Source organism: Rhinoderma darwinii, unplaced genomic scaffold (genome assembly GCF_050947455.1).
Source record: "Rhinoderma darwinii isolate aRhiDar2 unplaced genomic scaffold, aRhiDar2.hap1 Scaffold_3058, whole genome shotgun sequence".
NCBI lineage: Eukaryota > Metazoa > Chordata > Amphibia > Anura > Rhinodermatidae > Rhinoderma > Rhinoderma darwinii.
Genome location: NW_027463326.1, coordinates 1 through 13,430, shown reverse-complemented (window position 1 = coordinate 13,430; position 13,430 = coordinate 1). Strand labels below are relative to the sequence as shown.

At 47.6% G+C, this 13,430-nt stretch overlaps 9 non-coding genes across 9 annotated transcripts; all 9 read right to left on the bottom strand.

Annotated features, from left to right (window-relative positions):
* Positions 1-907: 907 nt before the first annotated feature.
* Positions 908-1,098, bottom strand: LOC142704292 (U2 spliceosomal RNA). Its single transcript, XR_012867791.1, has one exon. It is a non-coding gene; the product is annotated as a U2 spliceosomal RNA (small nuclear RNA).
* Positions 1,099-2,390: 1,292 nt separating this feature from the next.
* Positions 2,391-2,581, bottom strand: LOC142704291 (U2 spliceosomal RNA). Its single transcript, XR_012867790.1, has one exon. It is a non-coding gene; the product is annotated as a U2 spliceosomal RNA (small nuclear RNA).
* A 1,292-nt stretch (positions 2,582-3,873) lies between these two features.
* LOC142704290 (U2 spliceosomal RNA) lies at positions 3,874-4,064 on the bottom strand. Its single transcript, XR_012867789.1, has one exon. It is a non-coding gene; the product is annotated as a U2 spliceosomal RNA (small nuclear RNA).
* A 1,300-nt stretch (positions 4,065-5,364) lies between these two features.
* LOC142704313 (U2 spliceosomal RNA) lies at positions 5,365-5,555 on the bottom strand. The gene has a single exon (XR_012867809.1). It is a non-coding gene; the product is annotated as a U2 spliceosomal RNA (small nuclear RNA).
* Positions 5,556-6,879: 1,324 nt separating this feature from the next.
* LOC142704312 (U2 spliceosomal RNA) lies at positions 6,880-7,070 on the bottom strand. The gene has a single exon (XR_012867808.1). It is a non-coding gene; the product is annotated as a U2 spliceosomal RNA (small nuclear RNA).
* Positions 7,071-8,362: 1,292 nt separating this feature from the next.
* Positions 8,363-8,553, bottom strand: LOC142704311 (U2 spliceosomal RNA). Its single transcript, XR_012867807.1, has one exon. It is a non-coding gene; the product is annotated as a U2 spliceosomal RNA (small nuclear RNA).
* Positions 8,554-9,845: 1,292 nt separating this feature from the next.
* Positions 9,846-10,036, bottom strand: LOC142704301 (U2 spliceosomal RNA). Its single transcript, XR_012867799.1, has one exon. It is a non-coding gene; the product is annotated as a U2 spliceosomal RNA (small nuclear RNA).
* A 1,296-nt stretch (positions 10,037-11,332) lies between these two features.
* Positions 11,333-11,523, bottom strand: LOC142704309 (U2 spliceosomal RNA). The gene has a single exon (XR_012867806.1). It is a non-coding gene; the product is annotated as a U2 spliceosomal RNA (small nuclear RNA).
* A 1,292-nt stretch (positions 11,524-12,815) lies between these two features.
* On the bottom strand, positions 12,816-13,006 carry LOC142704289 (U2 spliceosomal RNA). The gene has a single exon (XR_012867788.1). It is a non-coding gene; the product is annotated as a U2 spliceosomal RNA (small nuclear RNA).
* Positions 13,007-13,430: the final 424 nt, after the last annotated feature.

Here is a 13,430-nt window from a genome sequence, read left to right as displayed (position 1 = left end):
TTTTATCTCTGAGGCCCCATTATGATGTCAGAAAGCTGGCTCTGGAATCCTGAGGGCTCCACTATGACACGTGCAAAGTTCCGTCTGAACTTTATATAAGACGGTGAGGCTCAGTCAGTCACTCAGTGTTGCCTGAGAGGGCAACACTGCAACAGCCGGCCGCCAGGCTGTCTTTTTTTTGCACAGCTAGTTGCCTCCAGGAGGCCACAAGAGGGAGACAAGGGACTGCAAAATGGAAAATAGGCATCCACCAACTTTACAGACAACTTCTCCTTGCTCCTACAACCTCCATCCTTGCACAGTTTGTTATTCTTCTAGGTAACATAGTAACAAATCCAAATTGCTGCTCTCTTTGTAGGCAAGCAAGGCTTTGTTGCAACTGCAATTCTTACTTCTTCTTGAAATGTAGGGACGACAGTACATTCCATCACATCCATCTAGTGTACACAGGTAGGTCCATTGTGGCGGGCAGGCGAGCGGGCGGGCTGCTTTATTGGCTGTTTGCTGTTCCCCTACTCCACTCCACTATTTGACTGTTGTGCTGCATCAATCAATCAATCAATCAATCAATCAATCAATCAATCAATCAATCAATCAATCAATCAATCAGTGGCTGGCTCAGGTGCAGCTCTTTAACTTACCTAAAAGGGAGGGCGGAGAGAAGACAAGGAAGGTGAATGAGGTGTTCCAATGTGAAATGCCGGAAACACAGAAACACAGACGACACACAACAAGAGGTGGCAATCTATTCATTAATTGCATTTAATCAATGAGCTCATTATCACTCATGCATTGTCCAACAGGTGTTGAAATAATGGGATTAAAAGGGGAGATCCCTTCAGAAAGACAGAAACAATAGCAAAGACAAAAAACACTTTTGGAATCTGCTTTTAGTCAACACATAAGGAAAGGGTGCACCGGTCCTGGAAATACTGCAATACCAGGTCAATGCGTGGAGTGGACAGAGCAAGCTCTATTTCCATCTCCCTGTTCTAAAAATCCATTTAATATATGGTCCCCAGATAGGGGACGTATCAGATATTAAACTGATAAGAACAGATACTACACTTGATCTTAGCCAAAAGGCCGAGAAGCGATAACCCGAACGGGCCGCGCGTTGCCCGAGCCTGCCCGATACTGCTGTTCAGCCCTTGCAGCGATTCAGCCTACTTCTAGGCAATTCCATGGGGCCCTGCAGGCTCACACACTCACAGCTACACGGGAGGTGAATAAAGGCCGGAGAGGAAGCCAGACAGGATTTGCTTCTTTTGCTTGCACCACAATGCAGTGCTGAAAGAGGAGGAATCTACATAAAAACGCCTTCCTGGCAACGCCCAAATGCCCTGCTGCCATGCAGATAAACACTGGCAGCGGCAGCAAGTGCATGCCCACAGCCACCCCTTGTTCCTTCACACCTTGTATCAGCTGTAATCCAGTCCAGTCCAGTGCTGCCTGCTGAGCAGCACTGACCAACACTGCCTGGGCCCAGGCTTTTATCTCTGAGGCCCCATTATGATGTCAGAAAGCTGGCTCTGGAATCCTGAGGGCTCCACTATGACACGTGCAAAGTTCCGTCTGAACTTTATATAAGACGGTGAGGCTCAGTCAGTCACTCAGTGTTGCCTGAGAGGGCAACACTGCAACAGCCGGCCGCCAGGCTGTCTTTTTTTTGCACAGCTAGTTGCCTCCAGGAGGCCACAAGAGGGAGACAAGGGACTGCAAAATGGAAAATAGGCATCCACCAACTTTACAGACAACTTCTCCTTGCTCCTACAACCTCCATCCTTGCACAGTTTGTTATTCTTCTAGGTAACATAGTAACAAATCCAAATTGCTGCTCTCTTTGTAGGCAAGCAAGGCTTTGTTGCAACTGCAATTCTTACTTCTTCTTGAAATGTAGGGACGACAGTACATTCCATCACATCCATCTAGTGTACACAGGTAGGTCCATTGTGGCGGGCAGGCGAGCGGGCGGGCTGCTTTATTGGCTGTTTGCTGTTCCCCTACTCCACTCCACTATTTGACTGTTGTGCTGCATCAATCAATCAATCAATCAATCAATCAATCAATCAATCAATCAATCAATCAATCAGTGGCTGGCTCAGGTGCAGCTCTTTAACTTACCTAAAAGGGAGGGCGGAGAGAAGACAAGGAAGGTGAATGAGGTGTTCCAATGTGAAATGCCGGAAACACAGAAACACAGACGACACACAACAAGAGGTGGCAATCTATTCATTAATTGCATTTAATCAATGAGCTCATTATCACTCATGCATTGTCCAACAGGTGTTGAAATAATGGGATTAAAAGGGGAGATCCCTTCAGAAAGACAGAAACAATAGCAAAGACAAAGAACACTTTTGGAATCTGCTTTTAGTCAACACATAAGGAAAGGGTGCACCGGTCCTGGAAATACTGCAATACCAGGTCAATGCGTGGAGTGGACAGAGCAAGCTCTATTTCCATCTCCCTGTTCTAAAAATCCATTTAATATATGGTCCCCAGATAGGGGACGTATCAGATATTAAACTGATAAGAACAGATACTACACTTGATCTTAGCCAAAAGGCCGAGAAGCGATAACCCGAACGGGCCGCGCGTTGCCCGAGCCTGCCCGATACTGCTGTTCAGCCCTTGCAGCGATTCAGCCTACTTCTAGGCAATTCCATGGGGCCCTGCAGGCTCACACACTCACAGCTACACGGGAGGTGAATAAAGGCCGGAGAGGAAGCCAGACGGGATTTGCTTCTTTTGCTTGCACCACAATGCAGTGCTGAAAGAGGAGGAATCTACATAAAAACGCCTTCCTGGCAACGCCCAAATGCCCTGCTGCCATGCAGATAAACACTGGCAGCGGCAGCAAGTGCATGCCCACAGCCACCCCTTGTTCCTTCACACCTTGTATCAGCTGTAATCCAGTCCAGTCCAGTGCTGCCTGCTGAGCAGCACTGACCAACACTGCCTGGGCCCAGGCTTTTATCTCTGAGGCCCCATTATGATGTCAGAAAGCTGGCTCTGGAATCCTGAGGGCTCCACTATGACACGTGCAAAGTTCCGTCTGAACTTTATATAAGACGGTGAGGCTCAGTCAGTCACTCAGTGTTGCCTGAGAGGGCAACACTGCAACAGCCGGCCGCCAGGCTGTCTTTTTTTTGCACAGCTAGTTGCCTCCAGGAGGCCACAAGAGGGAGACAAGGGACTGCAAAATGGAAAATAGGCATCCACCAACTTTACAGACAACTTCTCCTTGCTCCTACAACCTCCATCCTTGCACAGTTTGTTATTCTTCTAGGTAACATAGTAACAAATCCAAATTGCTGCTCTCTTTGTAGGCAAGCAAGGCTTTGTTGCAACTGCAATTCTTACTTCTTCTTGAAATGTAGGGACGACAGTACATTCCATCACATCCATCTAGTGTACACAGGTAGGTCCATTGTGGCGGGCAGGCGAGCGGGCGGGCTGCTTTATTGGCTGTTTGCTGTTCCCCTACTCCACTCCACTATTTGACTGTTGTGCTGCATCAATCAATCAATCAATCAATCAATCAATCAATCAATCAATCAATCAATCAATCAGTGGCTGGCTCAGGTGCAGCTCTTTAACTTACCTAAAAGGGAGGGCGGAGAGAAGACAAGGAAGGTGAATGAGGTGTTCCAATGTGAAATGCCGGAAACACAGAAACACAGACGACACACAACAAGAGGTGGCAATCTATTCATTAATTGCATTTAATCAATGAGCTCATTATCACTCATGCATTGTCCAACAGGTGTTGAAATAATGGGATTAAAAGGGGAGATCCCTTCAGAAAGACAGAAACAATAGCAAAGACAAAAAACACTTTTGGAATCTGCTTTTAGTCAACACATAAGGAAAGGGTGCACCGGTCCTGGAAATACTGCAATACCAGGTCAATGCGTGGAGTGGACAGAGCAAGCTCTATTTCCATCTCCCTGTTCTAAAAATCCATTTAATATATGGTCCCCAGATAGGGGACGTATCAGATATTAAACTGATAAGAACAGATACTACACTTGATCTTAGCCAAAAGGCCGAGAAGCGATAACCCGAACGGGCCGCGCGTTGCCCGAGCCTGCCCGATACTGCTGTTCAGCCCTTGCAGCGATTCAGCCTACTTCTAGGCAATTCCATGGGGCCCTGCAGGCTCACACACTCACAGCTACACGGGAGGTGAATAAAGGCCGGAGAGGAAGCCAGACAGGATTTGCTTCTTTTGCTTGCACCACAATGCAGTGCTGAAAGAGGAGGAATCTACATAAAAACGCCTTCCTGGCAACGCCCAAATGCCCTGCTGCCATGCAGATAAACACTGGCAGCGGCAGCAAGTGCATGCCCACAGCCACCCCTTGTTCCTTCACACCTTGTATCAGCTGTAATCCAGTCCAGTCCAGTGCTGCCTGCTGAGCAGCACTGACCAACACTGCCTGGGCCCAGGCTTTTATCTCTGAGGCCCCATTATGATGTCAGAAAGCTGGCTCTGGAATCCTGAGGGCTCCACTATGACACGTGCAAAGTTCCGTCTGAACTTTATATAAGACGGTGAGGCTCAGTCAGTCACTCAGTGTTGCCTGAGAGGGCAACACTGCAACAGCCGGCCGCCAGGCTGTCTTTTTTTTGCACAGCTAGTTGCCTCCAGGAGGCCACAAGAGGGAGACAAGGGACTGCAAAATGGAAAATAGGCATCCACCAACTTTACAGACAACTTCTCCTTGCTCCTACAACCTCCATCCTTGCACAGTTTGTTATTCTTCTAGGTAACATAGTAACAAATCCAAATTGCTGCTCTCTTTGTAGGCAAGCAAGGCTTTGTTGCAACTGCAATTCTTACTTCTTCTTGAAATGTAGGGACGACAGTACATTCCATCACATCCATCTAGTGTACACAGGTAGGTCCATTGTGGCGGGCAGGCGAGCGGGCGGGCTGCTTTATTGGCTGTTTGCTGTTCCCCTACTCCACTCCACTATTTGACTGTTGTGCTGCATCAATCAATCAATCAATCAATCAATCAATCAATCAATCAATCAATCAATCAATCAATCAATCAGTGGCTGGCTCAGGTGCAGCTCTTTAACTTACCTAAAAGGGAGGGCGGAGAGAAGACAAGGAAGGTGAATGAGGTGTTCCAATGTGAAATGCCGGAAACACAGAAACACAGACGACACACAACAAGAGGTGGCAATCTATTCATTAATTGCATTTAATCAATGAGCTCATTATCACTCATGCATTGTCCAACAGGTGTTGAAATAATGGGATTAAAAGGGGAGATCCCTTCAGAAAGACAGAAACAATAGCAAAGACAAAAAACACTTTTGGAATCTGCTTTTAGTCAACACATAAGGAAAGGGTGCACCGGTCCTGGAAATACTGCAATACCAGGTCAATGCGTGGAGTGGACAGAGCAAGCTCTATTTCCATCTCCCTGTTCTAAAAATCCATTTAATATATGGTCCCCAGATAGGGGACGTATCAGATATTAAACTGATAAGAACAGATACTACACTTGATCTTAGCCAAAAGGCCGAGAAGCGATAACCCGAACGGGCCGCGCGTTGCCCGAGCCTGCCCGATACTGCTGTTCAGCCCTTGCAGCGATTCAGCCTACTTCTAGGCAATTCCATGGGGCCCTGCAGGCTCACACACTCACAGCTACACGGGAGGTGAATAAAGGCCGGAGAGGAAGCCAGACAGGATTTGCTTCTTTTGCTTGCACCACAATGCAGTGCTGAAAGAGGAGGAATCTACATAAAAACGCCTTCCTGGCAACGCCCAAATGCCCTGCTGCCATGCAGATAAACACTGGCAGCGGCAGCAAGTGCATGCCCACAGCCACCCCTTGTTCCTTCACACCTTGTATCAGCTGTAATCCAGTCCAGTCCAGTGCTGCCTGCTGAGCAGCACTGACCAACACTGCCTGGGCCCAGGCTTTTATCTCTGAGGCCCCATTATGATGTCAGAAAGCTGGCTCTGGAATCCTGAGGGCTCCACTATGACACGTGCAAAGTTCCGTCTGAACTTTATATAAGACGGTGAGGCTCAGTCAGTCACTCAGTGTTGCCTGAGAGGGCAACACTGCAACAGCCGGCCGCCAGGCTGTCTTTTTTTTGCACAGCTAGTTGCCTCCAGGAGGCCACAAGAGGGAGACAAGGGACTGCAAAATGGAAAATAGGCATCCACCAACTTTACAGACAACTTCTCCTTGCTCCTACAACCTCCATCCTTGCACAGTTTGTTATTCTTCTAGGTAACATAGTAACAAATCCAAATTGCTGCTCTCTTTGTAGGCAAGCAAGGCTTTGTTGCAACTGCAATTCTTACTTCTTCTTGAAATGTAGGGACGACAGTACATTCCATCACATCCATCTAGTGTACACAGGTAGGTCCATTGTGGCGGGCAGGCGAGCGGGCGGGCTGCTTTATTGGCTGTTTGCTGTTCCCCTACTCCACTCCACTATTTGACTGTTGTGCTGCATCAATCAATCAATCAATCAATCAATCAATCAATCAATCAATCAATCAATCAATCAATCAATCAATCAATCAATCAATCAATCAATCAGTGGCTGGCTCAGGTGCAGCTCTTTAACTTATCTAAAAGGGAGGGCGGAGAGAAGACAAGGAAGGTGAATGAGGTGTTCCAATGTGAAATGCCGGAAACACAGAAACACAGACGACACACAACAAGAGGTGGCAATCTATTCATTAATTGCATTTAATCAATGAGCTCATTATCACTCATGCATTGTCCAACAGGTGTTGAAATAATGGGATTAAAAGGGGAGATCCCTTCAGAAAGACAGAAACAATAGCAAAGACAAAAAACACTTTTGGAATCTGCTTTTAGTCAACACATAAGGAAAGGGTGCACCGGTCCTGGAAATACTGCAATACCAGGTCAATGCGTGGAGTGGACAGAGCAAGCTCTATTTCCATCTCCCTGTTCTAAAAATCCATTTAATATATGGTCCCCAGATAGGGGACGTATCAGATATTAAACTGATAAGAACAGATACTACACTTGATCTTAGCCAAAAGGCCGAGAAGCGATAACCCGAACGGGCCGCGCGTTGCCCGAGCCTGCCCGATACTGCTGTTCAGCCCTTGCAGCGATTCAGCCTACTTCTAGGCAATTCCATGGGGCCCTGCAGGCTCACACACTCACAGCTACACGGGAGGTGAATAAAGGCCGGAGAGGAAGCCAGACAGGATTTGCTTCTTTTGCTTGCACCACAATGCAGTGCTGAAAGAGGAGGAATCTACATAAAAACGCCTTCCTGGCAACGCCCAAATGCCCTGCTGCCATGCAGATAAACACTGGCAGCGGCAGCAAGTGCATGCCCACAGCCACCCCTTGTTCCTTCACACCTTGTATCAGCTGTAATCCAGTCCAGTCCAGTGCTGCCTGCTGAGCAGCACTGACCAACACTGCCTGGGCCCAGGCTTTTATCTCTGAGGCCCCATTATGATGTCAGAAAGCTGGCTCTGGAATCCTGAGGGCTCCACTATGACACGTGCAAAGTTCCGTCTGAACTTTATATAAGACGGTGAGGCTCAGTCAGTCACTCAGTGTTGCCTGAGAGGGCAACACTGCAACAGCCGGCCGCCAGGCTGTCTTTTTTTTGCACAGCTAGTTGCCTCCAGGAGGCCACAAGAGGGAGACAAGGGACTGCAAAATGGAAAATAGGCATCCACCAACTTTACAGACAACTTCTCCTTGCTCCTACAACCTCCATCCTTGCACAGTTTGTTATTCTTCTAGGTAACATAGTAACAAATCCAAATTGCTGCTCTCTTTGTAGGCAAGCAAGGCTTTGTTGCAACTGCAATTCTTACTTCTTCTTGAAATGTAGGGACGACAGTACATTCCATCACATCCATCTAGTGTACACAGGTAGGTCCATTGTGGCGGGCAGGCGAGCGGGCGGGCTGCTTTATTGGCTGTTTGCTGTTCCCCTACTCCACTCCACTATTTGACTGTTGTGCTGCATCAATCAATCAATCAATCAATCAATCAATCAATCAATCAATCAATCAATCAATCAGTGGCTGGCTCAGGTGCAGCTCTTTAACTTACCTAAAAGGGAGGGCGGAGAGAAGACAAGGAAGGTGAATGAGGTGTTCCAATGTGAAATGCCGGAAACACAGAAACACAGACGACACACAACAAGAGGTGGCAATCTATTCATTAATTGCATTTAATCAATGAGCTCATTATCACTCATGCATTGTCCAACAGGTGTTGAAATAATGGGATTAAAAGGGGAGATCCCTTCAGAAAGACAGAAACAATAGCAAAGACAAAAAACACTTTTGGAATCTGCTTTTAGTCAACACATAAGGAAAGGGTGCACCGGTCCTGGAAATACTGCAATACCAGGTCAATGCGTGGAGTGGACAGAGCAAGCTCTATTTCCATCTCCCTGTTCTAAAAATCCATTTAATATATGGTCCCCAGATAGGGGACGTATCAGATATTAAACTGATAAGAACAGATACTACACTTGATCTTAGCCAAAAGGCCGAGAAGCGATAACCCGAACGGGCCGCGCGTTGCCCGAGCCTGCCCGATACTGCTGTTCAGCCCTTGCAGCGATTCAGCCTACTTCTAGGCAATTCCATGGGGCCCTGCAGGCTCACACACTCACAGCTACACGGGAGGTGAATAAAGGCCGGAGAGGAAGCCAGACAGGATTTGCTTCTTTTGCTTGCACCACAATGCAGTGCTGAAAGAGGAGGAATCTACATAAAAACGCCTTCCTAGCAACGCCCAAATGCCCTGCTGCCATGCAGATAAACACTGGCAGCGGCAGCAAGTGCATGCCCACAGCCACCCCTTGTTCCTTCACACCTTGTATCAGCTGTAATCCAGTCCAGTCCAGTGCTGCCTGCTGAGCAGCACTGACCAACACTGCCTGGGCCCAGGCTTTTATCTCTGAGGCCCCATTATGATGTCAGAAAGCTGGCTCTGGAATCCTGAGGGCTCCACTATGACACGTGCAAAGTTCCGTCTGAACTTTATATAAGACGGTGAGGCTCAGTCAGTCACTCAGTGTTGCCTGAGAGGGCAACACTGCAACAGCCGGCCGCCAGGCTGTCTTTTTTTTGCACAGCTAGTTGCCTCCAGGAGGCCACAAGAGGGAGACAAGGGACTGCAAAATGGAAAATAGGCATCCACCAACTTTACAGACAACTTCTCCTTGCTCCTACAACCTCCATCCTTGCACAGTTTGTTATTCTTCTAGGTAACATAGTAACAAATCCAAATTGCTGCTCTCTTTGTAGGCAAGCAAGGCTTTGTTGCAACTGCAATTCTTACTTCTTCTTGAAATGTAGGGACGACAGTACATTCCATCACATCCATCTAGTGTACACAGGTAGGTCCATTGTGGCGGGCAGGCGAGCGGGCGGGCTGCTTTATTGGCTGTTTGCTGTTCCCCTACTCCACTCCACTATTTGACTGTTGTGCTGCATCAATCAATCAATCAATCAATCAATCAATCAATCAATCAATCAATCAATCAATCAGTGGCTGGCTCAGGTGCAGCTCTTTAACTTACCTAAAAGGGAGGGCGGAGAGAAGACAAGGAAGGTGAATGAGGTGTTCCAATGTGAAATGCCGGAAACACAGAAACACAGACGACACACAACAAGAGGTGGCAATCTATTCATTAATTGCATTTAATCAATGAGCTCATTATCACTCATGCATTGTCCAACAGGTGTTGAAATAATGGGATTAAAAGGGGAGATCCCTTCAGAAAGACAGAAACAATAGCAAAGACAAAAAACACTTTTGGAATCTGCTTTTAGTCAACACATAAGGAAAGGGTGCACCGGTCCTGGAAATACTGCAATACCAGGTCAATGCGTGGAGTGGACAGAGCAAGCTCTATTTCCATCTCCCTGTTCTAAAAATCCATTTAATATATGGTCCCCAGATAGGGGACGTATCAGATATTAAACTGATAAGAACAGATACTACACTTGATCTTAGCCAAAAGGCCGAGAAGCGATAACCCGAACGGGCCGCGCGTTGCCCGAGCCTGCCCGATACTGCTGTTCAGCCCTTGCAGCGATTCAGCCTACTTCTAGGCAATTCCATGGGGCCCTGCAGGCTCACACACTCACAGCTACACGGGAGGTGAATAAAGGCCGGAGAGGAAGCCAGACAGGATTTGCTTCTTTTGCTTGCACCACAATGCAGTGCTGAAAGAGGAGGAATCTACATAAAAACGCCTTCCTGGCAACGCCCAAATGCCCTGCTGCCATGCAGATAAACACTGGCAGCGGCAGCAAGTGCATGCCCACAGCCACCCCTTGTTCCTTCACACCTTGTATCAGCTGTAATCCAGTCCAGTCCAGTGCTGCCTGCTGAGCAGCACTGACCAACACTGCCTGGGCCCAGGCTTTTATCTCTGAGGCCCCATTATAATGTCAGAAAGCTGGCTCTGGAATCCTGAGGGCTCCACTATGACACGTGCAAAGTTCCGTCTGAACTTTATATAAGACGGTGAGGCTCAGTCAGTCACTCAGTGTTGCCTGAGAGGGCAACACTGCAACAGCCGGCCGCCAGGCTGTCTTTTTTTTGCACAGCTAGTTGCCTCCAGGAGGCCACAAGAGGGAGACAAGGGACTGCAAAATGGAAAATAGGCATCCACCAACTTTACAGACAACTTCTCCTTGCTCCTACAACCTCCATCCTTGCACAGTTTGTTATTCTTCTAGGTAACATAGTAACAAATCCAAATTGCTGCTCTCTTTGTAGGCAAGCAAGGCTTTGTTGCAACTGCAATTCTTACTTCTTCTTGAAATGTAGGGACGACAGTACATTCCATCACATCCATCTAGTGTACACAGGTAGGTCCATTGTGGCGGGCAGGCGAGCGGGCGGGCTGCTTTATTGGCTGTTTGCTGTTCCCCTACTCCACTCCACTATTTGACTGTTGTGCTGCATCAATCAATCAATCAATCAATCAATCAATCAATCAATCAATCAATCAATCAATCAATCAGTGGCTGGCTCAGGTGCAGCTCTTTAACTTACCTAAAAGGGAGGGCGGAGAGAAGACAAGGAAGGTGAATGAGGTGTTCCAATGTGAAATGCCGGAAACACAGAAACACAGACGACACACAACAAGAGGTGGCAATCTATTCATTAATTGCATTTAATCAATGAGCTCATTATCACTCATGCATTGTCCAACAGGTGTTGAAATAATGGGATTAAAAGGGGAGATCCCTTCAGAAAGACAGAAACAATAGCAAAGACAAAAAACACTTTTGGAATCTGCTTTTAGTCAACACATAAGGAAAGGGTGCACCGGTCCTGGAAATACTGCAATACCAGGTCAATGCGTGGAGTGGACAGAGCAAGCTCTATTTCCATCTCCCTGTTCTAAAAATCCATTTAATATATGGTCCCCAGATAGGGGACGTATCAGATATTAGACTGATAAGAACAGATACTACACTTGATCTTAGCCAAAAGGCCGAGAAGCGATAACCCGAACGGGCCGCGCGTTGCCCGAGCCTGCCCGATACTGCTGTTCAGCCCTTGCAGCGATTCAGCCTACTTCTAGGCAATTCCATGGGGCCCTGCAGGCTCACACACTCACAGCTACACGGGAGGTGAATAAAGGCCGGAGAGGAAGCCAGACAGGATTTGCTTCTTTTGCTTGCACCACAATGCAGTGCTGAAAGAGGAGGAATCTACATAAAAACGCCTTCCTGGCAACGCCCAAATGCCCTGCTGCCATGCAGATAAACACTGGCAGCGGCAGCAAGTGCATGCCCACAGCCACCCCTTGTTCCTTCACACCTTGTATCAGCTGTAATCCAGTCCAGTCCAGTGCTGCCTGCTGAGCAGCACTGACCAACACTGCCTGGGCCCAGGCTTTTATCTCTGAGGCCCCATTATGATGTCAGAAAGCTGGCTCTGGAATCCTGAGGGCTCCACTATGACACGTGCAAAGTTCCGTCTGAACTTTATATAAGACGGTGAGGCTCAGTCAGTCACTCAGTGTTGCTTGAGAGGGCAACACTGCAACAGCCGGCCGCCAGGCTGTCTTTTTTTTGCACAGCTAGTTGCCTCCAGGAGGCCACAAGAGGGAGACAAGGGACTGCAAAATGGAAAATAGGCATCCACCAACTTTACAGACAACTTCTCCTTGCTCCTACAACCTCCATCCTTGCACAGTTTGTTATTCTTCTAGGTAACATAGTAACAAATCCAAATTGCTGCTCTCTTTGTAGGCAAGCAAGGCTTTGTTGCAACTGCAATTCTTACTTCTTCTTGAAATGTAGGGACGACAGTACATTCCATCACATCCATCTAGTGTACACAGGTAGGTCCATTGTGGCGGGCAGGCGAGCGGGCGGGCTGCTTTATTGGCTGTTTGCTGTTCCCCTACTCCACTCCACTATTTGACTGTTGTGCTGCATCAATCAATCAATCAATCAATCAATCAATCAATCAATCAATCAATCAATCAATCAATGGCTGGCTCAGGTGCAGCTCTTTAACTTACCTAAAAGGGAGGGCGGAGAGAAGACAAGGAAGGTGAATGAGGTGTTCCAATGTGAAATGCCGGAAACACAGAAACACAGACGACACACAACAAGAGGTGGCAATCTATTCATTAATTGCATTTAATCAATGAGCTCATTATCACTCATGCATTGTCCAACAGGTGTTGAAATAATGGGATTAAAAGGGGAGATCCCTTCAGAAAGACAGAAACAATAGCAAAGACAAAAAACACTTTTGGAATCTGCTTTTAGTCAACACATAAGGAAAGGGTGCACCGGTCCTGGAAATACTGCAATACCAGGTCAATGCGTGGAGTGGACAGAGCAAGCTCTATTTCCATCTCCCTGTTCTAAAAATCCATTTAATATATGGTCCCCAGATAGGGGACGTATCAGATATTAAACTGATAAGAACAGATACTACACTTGATCTTAGCCAAAAGGCCGAGAAGCGATAACCCGAACGGGCCGCGCGTTGCCCGAGCCTGCCCGATACTGCTGTTCAGCCCTTGCAGCGATTCAGCCTACTTCTAGGCAATTCCATGGGGCCCTGCAGGCTCACACACTCACAGCTACACGGGAGGTGAATAAAGGCCGGAGAGGAAGCCAGACAGGATTTGCTTCTTTTGCTTGCACCACAATGCAGTGCTGAAAGAGGAGGAATCTACATAAAAACGCCTTCCTGGCAACGCCCAAATGCCCTGCTGCCATGCAGATAAACACTGGCAGCGGCAGCAAGTGCATGCCCACAGCCACCCCTTGTTCCTTCACACCTTGTATCAGCTGTAATCCAGTCCAGTCCAGTGCTGCCTGCTGAGCAGCACTGACCAACACTGCCTGGGCCCAGGCTTTTATCTCTGAGGCCCCATTATGATGTCAG